General features: G+C 41.3%; 1 long non-coding RNA gene across 4 annotated transcripts in view; it reads left to right on the forward strand.

Annotated features, from left to right (window-relative positions):
* Nucleotides 1–10,997: 10,997 nt before the first annotated feature.
* LOC131813158 (uncharacterized) overlaps nt 10,998–12,461 on the forward strand; it is a 43,203-nt gene continuing 41,739 nt past the window's right edge. For all 4 annotated transcript variants that reach the window (XR_009346642.1, XR_009346645.1, XR_009346644.1 and 1 more), the window contains exon 1: nt 10,998–11,676. This is a non-coding gene — a long non-coding RNA (uncharacterized LOC131813158). The remainder of the gene's footprint in view (nt 11,677–12,461) is intronic.

Raw genomic sequence — 12,461 nt, forward strand, 5'->3', positions numbered from 1 at the left:
ATTCTTTATATGAAATTCAAATATAGATGGGCATCTTGCATTTGAGGAGGCAACACGATCCCAGGAAGCTAAGGAGGGGGGAACACAAGACAAACAAGGAAAAGACCAATGCAGAATGCATTAATGAGCCGGTGTGGACAACTATAGCTCACCTCTAGGGACTCTGGGAAACTGTAGAGAACATAGCTTAGAGTTGTACTATCTGGGGGCAAAGGAACATGGACATGTATTCACTGTCTTTTTCCATTATTTGTTAAGTGTTGGTCCTGGGTCATAAGCCCTCTCCTGCCCATTCTATTTGTCCTGCAGTCATAGAATTCCTTGGCAGGGAGTTGCAAGTACTTGCAGTAAGAAAGTCTACGGCAAGTATTAGAACCTTAAGTACCAAGGGATATTGATAAAACATTAAGTACCAAGAGGTATTGATAAAGCCCGAGTGTCTTATTTGGTGACTTTGGGCAAGTCATGGCACCTCTTTGTGTCTAAATCCTTAGCTCTTCATCTTTCTTCCCAGAAGCTCTCTCCTGAGGATAGTGAGTTATTGACACCTTCTCTAGGAGAAGCTGCTCACTTTCCCAGCCTGGGGGCAGATGTGGTTGGTGTTTATCTGTTCCCCATGCTATAACTACCCCAAGATCTTTTAAAAACTCTGCTTCTATGAAATGCCCACTATCCTGTTTTCAGTTCGTTAGTGAGCCTAACACATGGTTCAGAGTCTGCCATCATTTCTTATATCCTAACATCCTCCTATGCAGCTCCCACACCAGCATGAATGCTGTCTTGCCACCCAGGGCTTCTACTCCAGAGAATTTTACCATTACTTCACTTCAGCCACCTGTTCTTTAGAAACACACTACACTGTGTCATCATCTGGAAGTGCTCCCCCAAGGGTTGGCCCCTACTTTATCATTGAACCCTCTTAATGAGTCACTATGGAGATTGGTTTTTTGACCCCACTGAGACTCCTAATACCTTGAACCTCTCTATCAGCTTCCTCCAGAGTTACTGCTTTTCCTATTCAAGTGAGACTAGATGGTTTATGTTTTCAAACTCACTCTTTGCCCATGATTATTCTAACACTCCAGCCTAACAAAACCACTGCCCTAAGTTATCCATCTCACCATTTCCTCTACATCTATACCTGATCAATGGAGTCCTGCTGGTTGATATCACAGAACTATGGGAAATGATGTCTCTAAAAAGTCGTGAACTCATCTTAATTGGACTCTCAATGCTGTTGGCAATCCTATTATAGAGATAGAAATTTCACTTGCACAATTCTCCCTGCCTGTATTATCCCATCCTGATTTTTCTTCCTCATTTCTTCCCCTACACCAAGAATGTGATTTTACCCCATCTTGTTCCACAAAGAAAATCACAAATGGAATCCTGGCAGATTCTTGCCATTTTCCACATTCATCTTTTTTCTTCTTTTCTTTTGATATAGTGAAAAATAGGTCATGTATTTCTTCCTTCTTATTGCATCAGTCTCCCCATCACACCTTCCAGCTTTGGTCATTTCCTCCGGGAAGTCTAGTCTATTCTCTGCTCCCACCCCACCTCCAGCAGGGTTAGATGTCCTGTCCATGTCCTCCCATGTAACGCTGCACTAACTCCTAGCTTTGCACCAAGAACACTATCCCTAGCCATAAGCTCCAGGGACAAAAGAAATAATAGGTCTGACTGGTTCATAGTCTCTCCCATTACTATTCAAAAAATTTCTGCTGAATAAGTGAATTAAAAAGAGATTTGAAAAATTAATTGGCTTTGTATAAGTTTCCTATGCTACTTAGAGATGGCCATTTTTGTTTTCAAGCATTAGATTTCAATAAGACCTGTTGAATCTACAGAGATCATGTATACTGCAGGTATACATTTTTAAGTGACCTGAAATGAATGCTCAAGTCAATCAGTTTACTCAATAAACTGGCCAATTAACAGAAACAGAGCCTGTTTATTTGATGAATTCGAAAGGTTAATTTAGTCAGAATGAAGAGATCCTGTAGCCCAATGTAGACTTACTGTGTGTTAGGCCTCAGGGGTGACTACCGTGTTCTAGCAGTGAAAAGATGAAGAAATTCTCATTGAAGAAGGAATGCAACTATTGGCATAAGCACCAATATCCTATCATCTTTACCCACTGAATTTTCCTATCAGTCTAATAAAAAATAGAAGTTGCTATTAAGTATGTGGGTACCTTGTTATTCCTTAGCATGCATATATATATTTTTTTAAGATTTTATTTATTTATTTATTTATTTATCTATCTATTTATTTGTCCAAAAGAGAAAGAGAGCACAAGCAGAGCAGCAAGCAGAGGGTAAAGCAGGCTCCCCATAAAGAAAGAAGCCTGATGCAGGACATGGTCCCAGGACCCTGGCATCACGACCTGAGCCAAGGGCAGAAACTTAATCGACTGAGCCACCCAGGCACCACTAGTGTACATATATTTCAAAATGAAAAATTAGTTTCTTGACTATCACCTTGTTCATTTTATGCAAGAGATCTCATTAAAGAATCCTAATACATCTACAATTTCTGCTTCTAATTTCAGCCAAAGAATATGGGTTTTTCTAACCTTGTTGAGAATATAGATAGGATTTTAGTCTTCAGGCATCCAGAAGAAATAGCATATTTTGGTATTTCTTTCTCTCACTGAATGAATTCATTCACAATTTCTCTGAGAAACTCCCGTCCTAAACCATCAGTTAAAGCCCAGAAGTTCATTTTGTGGAGTACCCTATAATTTCATTAGCAGTTATAAATCTCATAATTGATGATATCTTAACATAGCACAAAACACATTATATTAGTTCCCAAATTGCCAAGGTCAAAAGGATTTGGGTAAGAGTAAAATATTTCAGTATCTAAGACCAAATATAAAGTCAAAATACACTTAATACATCCTACAGGAAAATTCTGGCATTTATCTCAATGGGTCTTCTGTATGATCAAAAGTTTACATGTGCTCATTTTTCTGTTGATGTCATATAAAGCACTGCCATTATAATAACTTCTCAATAACTCATGCTAATGCTGGGAAAGTATATACAATTTCAGAGAGAAAAAGAATTTCAAAGTATTTTATAAAAATTACTCAAAAACACCTTTATTCTCACTTACTTGTTCAAGAAACTATGTATTCTTCTCTTGCTCCTCCCCCTTCACCTCATCTTTTCCTATCTTTCCATCTTAAATCCACCCTTTATACTTTGGAGCGAAATAAACAAGATCCCATAGGAAGCTCAGTGGCAAGATAGTATGATGTGCATTAATGTTATCCACTCAACAAAGCCACACTGTGTTGGAAAAAATATCTCAGGTCATAATAACCACGCAAAGCATGGGTAATAAAGAACTAATTCTATTTCTTTCTATTCTTCAACTTAATACCCTCAAAAAATTACACTCCCTCCAAAATATTGAGAAATTAAAAACATGTCAAACTATACTTACAATAGATATTTTTAAAAAGAGGGTGGATTCACATAAAGGAAGCAGAAAATCATTGTATTTAAGTGCTTGGGATAAGAAAAGTCCGCACTGATTTTCACTCTGAGCTCCTTAGAAACTAGTACAAAAAGGGAAACCCAACGTGTCGTATAATTCTCATTATTTGCATTTAAATTTAAAGATGTTTAAGAGATATGCGGGCATAATTCCAAAAGAAACATATCCAGGATCATGGATTGTCACAGAAGGGACATTAGTGACGCAGTGGAAGATGCCTTCTCAAAACAATGGTGGGCCTTAATATTCTTTCATTTGATATACTTAGAATTTTCTTTTTCCAGTTTGAAGATTAGGGGAAAAAATGAAGTCATATTTGCAGCATAAGAAAGAAAAGGAGAGTGCAGGCTTCATTCTTAATTCCTTCTGCTGGACATTTCTCTGCTGCATGGTGGTCCAAAGCAATACAGACATAGCTCTTTATGGAACTATTGGGGATGCTATTTATCAGTTCAACACACTGTTTTAGTCCATAAAATTCCTAGAGACAGAGCTATCTTTATGAGCCATCACACAGTTTTAGTAGGACATTTGCGGCTGGACTAAGTCCATGTTTGGCTGCTTATGTTAAATTGTTGCTCCAAAATTGGGTGCATTTCAATAGAGTTGGCATGGTACACACTTGTCCTTGCTATCACCAAGCCAATGGACCCAGACCTGTTTCTGCATATAGGGTGTCATACCCACCCCAACATTCACCCATAGTTAATGGCACTAAAGCTGGCTCAGTGAGAAAATGAGTACCTGAAGCGTTTGGCCACTGTACTCTAAATTCAGATGTTTTATAAACCAGTAAAACCTTTATTCAAAAGCAGTTTCCCACACAGAATATTTTTGTTTGGGTTTATTTTACCTTTTATTTTTCTTTTGGCTTTGAAGTTTAGGTTGGAATAGAGGCAGAAGTTCCAGGATGCCATGTGAAGGGCCAGGATAATGACGCCATGATAGCAACCAGAAAATAACTGAAAACTCAAGAGAGAATATTTTTAGCATATCTCCCATGATTTTTCAAATGCTGAAATGAGCCAGTCTTAACTCAAGTGACTAATGGAGGTATAAACCCTATTTTCTTGAGCATCTGCTCAATGGTTGCTGATGACCAGCCAGCCCCTAGGCTCTGCTCTGTCACCTCTTTGCAGCAGGCATCTTTTAAACTGCACCTTCAGATGTTTCCAGTTCACAAACATCCACTTCTGTCCATCTAATTAAGATCATATCCAACTGGGGTCAAAGTCTACAACACCAGGTATACTCTTGTTTATGTAAAATGAGTCAGCCCCTTAAAAATGGAGGTAACAGAAAGAATTTCATATAAATAACAGATGATGTGACTTATTGAGAAGTAACAATGCCTCCCCTACTCACCTTCATTTATCAGCTCTCTGTATGACTCCAAAGTCTATACTTCAGCCCTAATCTCCCTTCAGGCGGCTAGTAGAGACTTCCTTCAATGTCTTGCTCCATGCCTGCACAACTCATCATTTCTCCTGGAAACCAGCTGATTCTCCTAATATTAACATGCCCCCAGCCCCCCACACACACCTGTTTTCTTCTTCTAGAACTAAATCAGATCCGGGTGAACTCACTTTCCATACTGCTTTCTGTAACTAGGAGTTGCACATGACCTTATCTCTACTGCAATTCCAGGGTAGGACAGTGCCTAACTAACAAACAAGGAAACATCTCAGCAACTTCCTGGTTGGAGCAAAAGTTTCCTCAGTTTCCAGCAGAACCGGAGAAATACATTTAGCCTCACTGACAACTTCATATTCTACTTTCATGCATATTCCAGTTCCCAAAGATCAAAACTATTATGTGAGGAATCCTACATTGCTCTTTTTTCTGTGATGATTACAACTATATATTTTTTAAAATTTAATTTTCACTTGTTTCTTTTCTTTCTTTTCTTGGAGCTTCTGCAGATTTGCAGACACCCTAAGAAAACCAGGGGCTCCAGTTAGTAGTGTCAGTGCTTTGTTAATGCTGTGTATCCACACCTGACTGGAATCCCTTGCCAGACTCTTGTTTGCTGCTGCCAAGGCTGTGGTCTGGGTTATAATAACACGGTTTATTCCAGATTTCCTGGTTTGGGGAGGCTGCCCCTTTCCCTTCAGTGTCTGAGTCTTCTGGGGTCCCAGAAGTCTGCTCATTCCAAACTCATTCCTTGCTCAGATCTAAAGTGCCCAGGTTCACCTCAGTTTCTGACTATCTAGACCCTGGCTCATCCCTGACTGTGCACTCCTGAACCTTCTCAGGACTCTCTGACCTTGGACCCCTCCTTTTTCCTCTCAGGGTCCTCTCTGATTCCCATCTCTGATGACCACTACTGCCTGCTGCCTCCTGACACCCATGCTTTAACCCAGGAAGTCATATTTGACATTGTGCCTCCCTTGTCCAGAATCACTTGCACAATGCTTGTGGCTTCTCATATTATTGCCAGAAATCATTGTTCATATGAGAGGCTCTTGTTATAATTAATGTGGCCTAATACAGGCCTGTATCAGTTCCTACTATTTTCTATACATCTAGGATACAATTACCAGATAAATCTGGGCAACACTGTTTAATTTGTCATGTGTCTGTCTTTTCTCTCTAATTTCTGAATCATGGGATGCAGGTATCCTACTGTCACCTTGTAGGGGTGAGTATTAAATCATTATCCATTGATGGATGTTGAATGAATCAAATCCTTAGTGAAAGTTGCTGGAAAAATAAATTGGAAACATAGGTATTGCAAGGGGCCTTGTTAAATATACTCTCACTAGTCTAATTGCATTTAATTAAGTCCCGTGGGGAATAATTGCCCTAAGGCCATGTCATCTAAGGTCAATGTGACTTATTTTAATCAGAACCTCTCATGGGGTGATGGAGCAATTATAAGCATTTGGACTTGCATCTATGACTTGGTTGTGGCACCGTTTTAATTTTGTTTCTGAAACCTCTGGATTCTAAAGTGTAGGAAGAGGACTTTCTAATTAGGCCAAATAATAGCCTGCTTACCTGCTTATCCAGATTTCCTCACAGCTTCTGTACCCTTGCTGTGGGCTTTCTTCTCAGAGGCCCCGCACTCATGTCATATGACATAAGAGCATGTGTCACCTGGGGAGACAAGATGTGGGAAGAAACTGAAGGTTAAAGTGATGTAGTGTTTTTAGTAAGTGCAATTTTGTTATTTTATCTAGAAATATAACGTAAATAGTTGTGTGGTATCTTTGACTCACCACTGTGGCATTATCCTCTGGGCATGTTAACCAAGAAGATAATAAATACAATAGATTAATTATTAGGTTTAGCTTTTTGGACACCTATCTTTTTTTTAAATTAATTTATTTATTTTCAGCATAACAGTATTCATTATTTTTTCACCACACCCAGTGCTCCATGCAATCCGTGCCCTCTATAATACCCACCACCCCGACCTCCCACCCTGCCGCCACTTCAAACCCCTCAGATTGTTTTTCAGAGTCCATAGTCTCTCATGATTCACCTCGCCTTCCAATTTACCCCAACTCCCTTCTCCTCTCTAACAGTCCTTGTCCTCCATGCTATTTGTTATGCTCCACAAATAAGTGAAACTATATGATAAATGACTCTCTCTGCTTGACAGTATTCTTCAAAGAGCTGGAGCAAATAATCCTAAAATTTGTATGGAATCAGATGAGACCCTGAATCACTAAAGAAATGTTGAAAAACAAAAATAAAACTGGGGGCATCACGTTACCTGATTTCAAGCTTTATTACAAAGCTGTGGTCACCAAGACAGCATGGTACTAGCATAAAAACAGACACATAGACCAGTGGAACAGAGTAGAGAGCCAAGATATGGACCCTCAACTCTATGGTCAATTAATCTTTGACAAAACAGGAAAAAATATACAATGGGAAAAAGACAGTCTCTTCAATAACTGGTGCTGGGAAAACTGGGCAGCTATATGTAGAAGAATGAAACTCGACCATTCTCTTACACTGTACACAAAGATAAACTCAAAATGGATAAAAGAACTCAATGTGAGACAGGAATCCATCAGAATCCTAGAGGAGAACATAGGCAGTAATCTCTTCAATATCAGCCACAGCAACTTCTTTCAAGATATGTCTCCAAAGGCAAAGGAAAAAAAAGCGAAAATAAACTTTTGGGACTTCATCAAAATCAAAAGCTTCTGCACAGCAAAGGAAACAGTCAAGAAAACAAAGAGGCAACCTACGGAATGGGAGAAGATATTTGCAAATGACAGTACAGACAAAAGGTTGATATCCAGGATCTATAATGAACTCCTCAAGCTCAACACACACAAAACAGACAATCATATCAAAAAATGGGCAGAAGATATGAACAGACACTTCTCCAATCAAGACATACAAATGGCTATCAGACTCATGAAAAAATGTTCATTATCGCTAGCCCTCAGGGAGATTCAAATTAAAACTACATTGAGATATCACCTTACACCAGTTAGAATGGCCAAAATTAGCAAGATAGGAAACAACATGTGTTGGAGGGGATGTGGAGAAAGGGGAACCCTCTTCCACTGTTGGTGGGAATGCAAGTTGGTGCAGCCTCTTTGGAGAACAGTGTGGAGATTCCTCAAGAAATTAAAAATAGAACTTCCCTATGACCCTGCCATTGCACTCCTGGGTATTTACCCCAATGATACAGATGTAGTGAAAAGAAGGGCCATCTGTACCCCAATGTTTATAGCAGCAATGGCCACGGTCGCCAAACTGTAAAGAACCAAGATGCCCTTCAACAGATGAATGGATAAGGAAGATGTGGTCCATATACACTATGGAGTATTATGCCTCCATCAGAAAGGATGAATACCCAACTTTTGAAGCAACATGGATGGGACTAGAAGAGATTATGCTGAGTGAAACCAGTGAAGCAGAGAGAGTCAATTATCATATAGTTTTACTTATTTGTGGAGCATAACAAATAGCATGGAGGACATGGGGAGTTAGAGAGGAGAAGGGAGTTGGGGTAAATTGGAAGGGGAGGTGAATCATGAGAGACTACGGACTCTCAAAAACAATCTGAGGGGTTTGAAGTGTTGGGAGGGTGGGAGGTCGGGGTACCAGGTGGTGGGTATTATAGAGGGCACGGATTTCATGGAGTACTGGGTGTGGTGAAAAAATAATGAATACTGTTATGCTGAAAATAAATAAACTAATTTTAAAAAAGAAAGTAAAAAATGACTGAGATAAATCCAAAGAACACAGCAGTTAGACTGAGGTAATCAGTTAAAAATGACAGTTTGGGCACCAAAATAAATAGACAGTAGCAGACTAAACTGAACCAACTAGAAACCAATAGCCTATATTGATATATGTAGCAAAGAAATTAATTAATTGATTGATGTGGAATGAGACACTTTGTTTTGGAATGGGGTATTTAATGAGAGTGTTTTAATTTTGACTGAGGAGAATGTGAACGTATATTACTAATATAATTAAAATTAATTACCAAGGGGCACCTGGGTGGCTCAGTGGGTTGAGCCCTCTGCCTTCGGCTCGGGTCATGATCCCAGGGTTTTGGGATCGAGCCCCGCGTCAGGCTCTCTGCTGAGCGGGGAGTCTACTTCCTCCTCTCTCTGTCTCTGCCCACCTGTCTGCCTACTTGTGATCTGTCTTTCAAATAAATAAATAAATAAATAAATAAAAATCTTTAAAATTGATTACCAAAATATAGCTCATAACCTGAAGGATCTTATTATCTCTTTGGGGAATGTCCTACTACTATGAGAGTTTGAGGATTTCTCTGCATGGCATATTTTTCCAGCTTCTCCATGAAGTAGCTGACTAGCCACAATAAAGAGGGAAGAATGTAATGTGGCTCTTGTGTTTCTTGCTTGGATTTTCAGGTGCTACTGAAACTGGGACTGTATGGGGAAGGGGAGGTTAGAGATAAAGGAAGACAACAGGTTCAGTCTGTAAGATCTTATATTGAGGATGTTTAGCAAGCATTTGGTTTCATTGGCTTGACACTCAGAGGACAGTCTACTGCTGAATCAGCTAACCACATGACCACACAACTCATCTAAGGAAGCAGGAGAAAGAAAAAAGCATTTGGCCTAAGGCAGAATCTGGGGTTAATCAGACATAGGAAAAGCCTGATGCTGTTTGGAACAGGAGGGTTTATAAATAAGTACAATGACAGTACAGACAAAATAGTAAAATTTCAGAAGTTAGAAACTAACCAAATGTCAACAAAAAGCAGTTGCATATTTCACCACTTAAAAGAATGTTATCATAAAAACATTATTAAAGTTTATAATAATTTAAAAATGTTTATGATAGTGCTTTTCAGTTAAAATATATATTATTTAAGCAGTATTAAAAGTAGACTTAGTGGGGCACCTGGGTGGCTCAGTGGGTTAAAGCTTCTGCCTTCGGCTCAGGTCATGATCCCAGGGTCCTGGGATGGAGCCCCACATCCAGCTCTCTGCTTGGCAGGGAGCCTGCTTCCCTTCCTCTCTCTCTGCCTGCTCTCTGCCTGCTTGTGATCTCTGTCAAATAAATAAATTAATTCTTTTTAAAAGTAGATATAGTAAAATCTCTAAGAAGATGCATCAGAAAGTTAGCAGTAATTGTTCTGAAGGTGGGAATCTATGAGGTTTATTTTAGCTTCACATATCTTTCAAATTCACATTTAATACTTTCTAATAGTGGAAACAGTTGCAATGGGATTCTCTTCCACCGCTTACTATGATAAACATGGTGACACTTCCTAACACAGAACCAGGACACAAAGTGGCATGAATGCATCAATGCCCTCAACGTAAGACAACTACCTGAGTGTTTCCGTCTAGTCAAAGACACGTAGTCCCGCCTGCTGGAGAGGTGCGCGTCCTGCTATCCTGGTTCAGGCAAGGCGTGACAAAGGGCTCTGCCTCTAGCCTGTCCATAATGCCTCGATTGACCTATACCTGAGGTTCCCACAAACCATTCCTACTGAACTCACCACTAGGTCCCCGTGGTTGAAGCTCTTGTTGGCTCGTTTGAAAACTGGCGAACTGCGAACATCCTTCCAGTTCCGGGTTCTGCAGCGAATCAGGAATGATGACTGTTAATTGAGTGTCTGAACTCACATCTTGACGTCTCACTGTCCCGACCAGTGCAGGCACTTGCAAGGCACTAGGCTCTCCGGGGCCGGAAGTCCACGAGGTCACCACAGGCGCCCCAAACCCTTCAGTATCATCCACCCTTAACACGACTCTAAATGTTTCACTTCATTCCACGTCTCAGGGCCACCCCTGTCAGATATTATTATCTCTGCAAATAATAGATGAGATCTGAGCCAGGCTTCTTGTACAAGGGCAGGCAGCTGGTACAAGGTGAAGTCTTAACAGGGGTCCATATGGCCGCTCTACTCATTACTAGGATCACCTCAGCAAGTTCCATCCAGTGACCTCCGCAAAGGGCGCTCGCGTGGCCCAGGCGCGGCCCCACCCCCAAGCCTCAGCACGTTCTCTGAGGCCCTTAAGCGTTGAGAGGCCTCTAGAGCCAACAGCCAGGATGGAAAAGGCAGACTGTGGGAAGGGTCCTTCTGGGCAGAAGGGAAGGTCGTTCAGATACCCAGAAGTTCTCTGTCAAAATCTGACTTTGAGGCAAATCAAAACTCGATTTTCAGAAGCGATGGAGACAGGATCCAGAAGACTGAGGTGAAATGCTTAACAGTCAGACGGTACAGCACCGCCGCCATGAAAAAGCCAAAAGCCACAGCCTCCTCAGCCCCGCACCTAGATGGGCTCACTCTGGACATGGTCCGACCCCGCGTATGCGTTGCCCTGAACGTTATCCCGCTCTTGGCACGGCTTTCCCTGTACATAGTGACCACCCCACGTTTGGCTCGACCTCAAAGTGGCCCCGTCCTGAGGGCGCCTACCTGGACGTGGCCCGCCCGCGAGCGTGGCTCACCCTGGGGTAATACCGCCCCTGGGTGTGGCTTTCCCGAGACGAAGCCCGCCCCTGGATGCAGTCCCCTCCTGGATGTGACCCGCGAAAGGGTGTGCTTCCCCTGTACGTAGCCACACCCCAGTGCAACTCGCCCTGTGCGTGGCTCCACCCCCAGAGAAGGCGGGTAGGGACCTGCCCTGCGAAATTCATTCATTTACTGCCTCTTCCGTCTAGAAGTTTTTGAACTCTGCTGGCGTGCCAGACTGTATTGAGGTAAATATGTTCTCAGTTTTCGAGAAAAGTAGATGATTAAGCCAAATATTCAAACAGTGAAAAAAGTGTTGTAGGTTGGGAAGCAAGGACAGATCCCTGAGGAAAACCTTCCAGTATAATAGGAAGGAAAGAGAAAAGAAGGGATAGGTGTTCACATGTTGATTTTGTTACTCTTTGAAGTTTTTTAATGATGAAAAGTCCTGGTGACTTTTTATTCCCCTGCCGTGGTCCAGCACATACACTCAACGAGGGAGGAGACAGGAGAAATTGTAGAAAAGTGAAATCATTTTGAACACTTAGGTAAGAGAATTGACTAAACAACAATCATATGAGGTCGGCCAGGACAGGGAACTTTGTTTCCTTCACTGGTGTGCCCCTAATGCTTCGAAGAATGCCTAGTGCACATTAAACACTGAAGGAACTAATGGGTGTTTTCACGGATTATTGAAGTTGACTAATACTATAGAACATTTATGGTGGCATCGACACAATTACTTGTGTTGATTATATCTTAGATGAGTCACCCCTTTATTAGAATACAGTTCTAAGAAAAGACACAACTGCCTTTTGCCTGGCATAACAGATGAAAGGCGAATGAAAAGCTGTCAAAAGTAGAGCTCTTAGATGAGGAGGAGCAGGGAGCTGGGGGGAATTGGAGGGGGAGACAAACCGTGAGAGACTGTGGACTCTGAGGAACTAACTGAGGGTTTTGGAGGGGAAGGCGGTGGGAGGTTGGGTGAGGCTGGTGGTGGGTATTGTGGAGGGCACGTATTGAATGGAGCACT

Source organism: Mustela lutreola, chromosome 12 (genome assembly GCF_030435805.1).
Source record: "Mustela lutreola isolate mMusLut2 chromosome 12, mMusLut2.pri, whole genome shotgun sequence".
Taxonomy (NCBI): Eukaryota; Metazoa; Chordata; class Mammalia; order Carnivora; family Mustelidae; genus Mustela; species Mustela lutreola.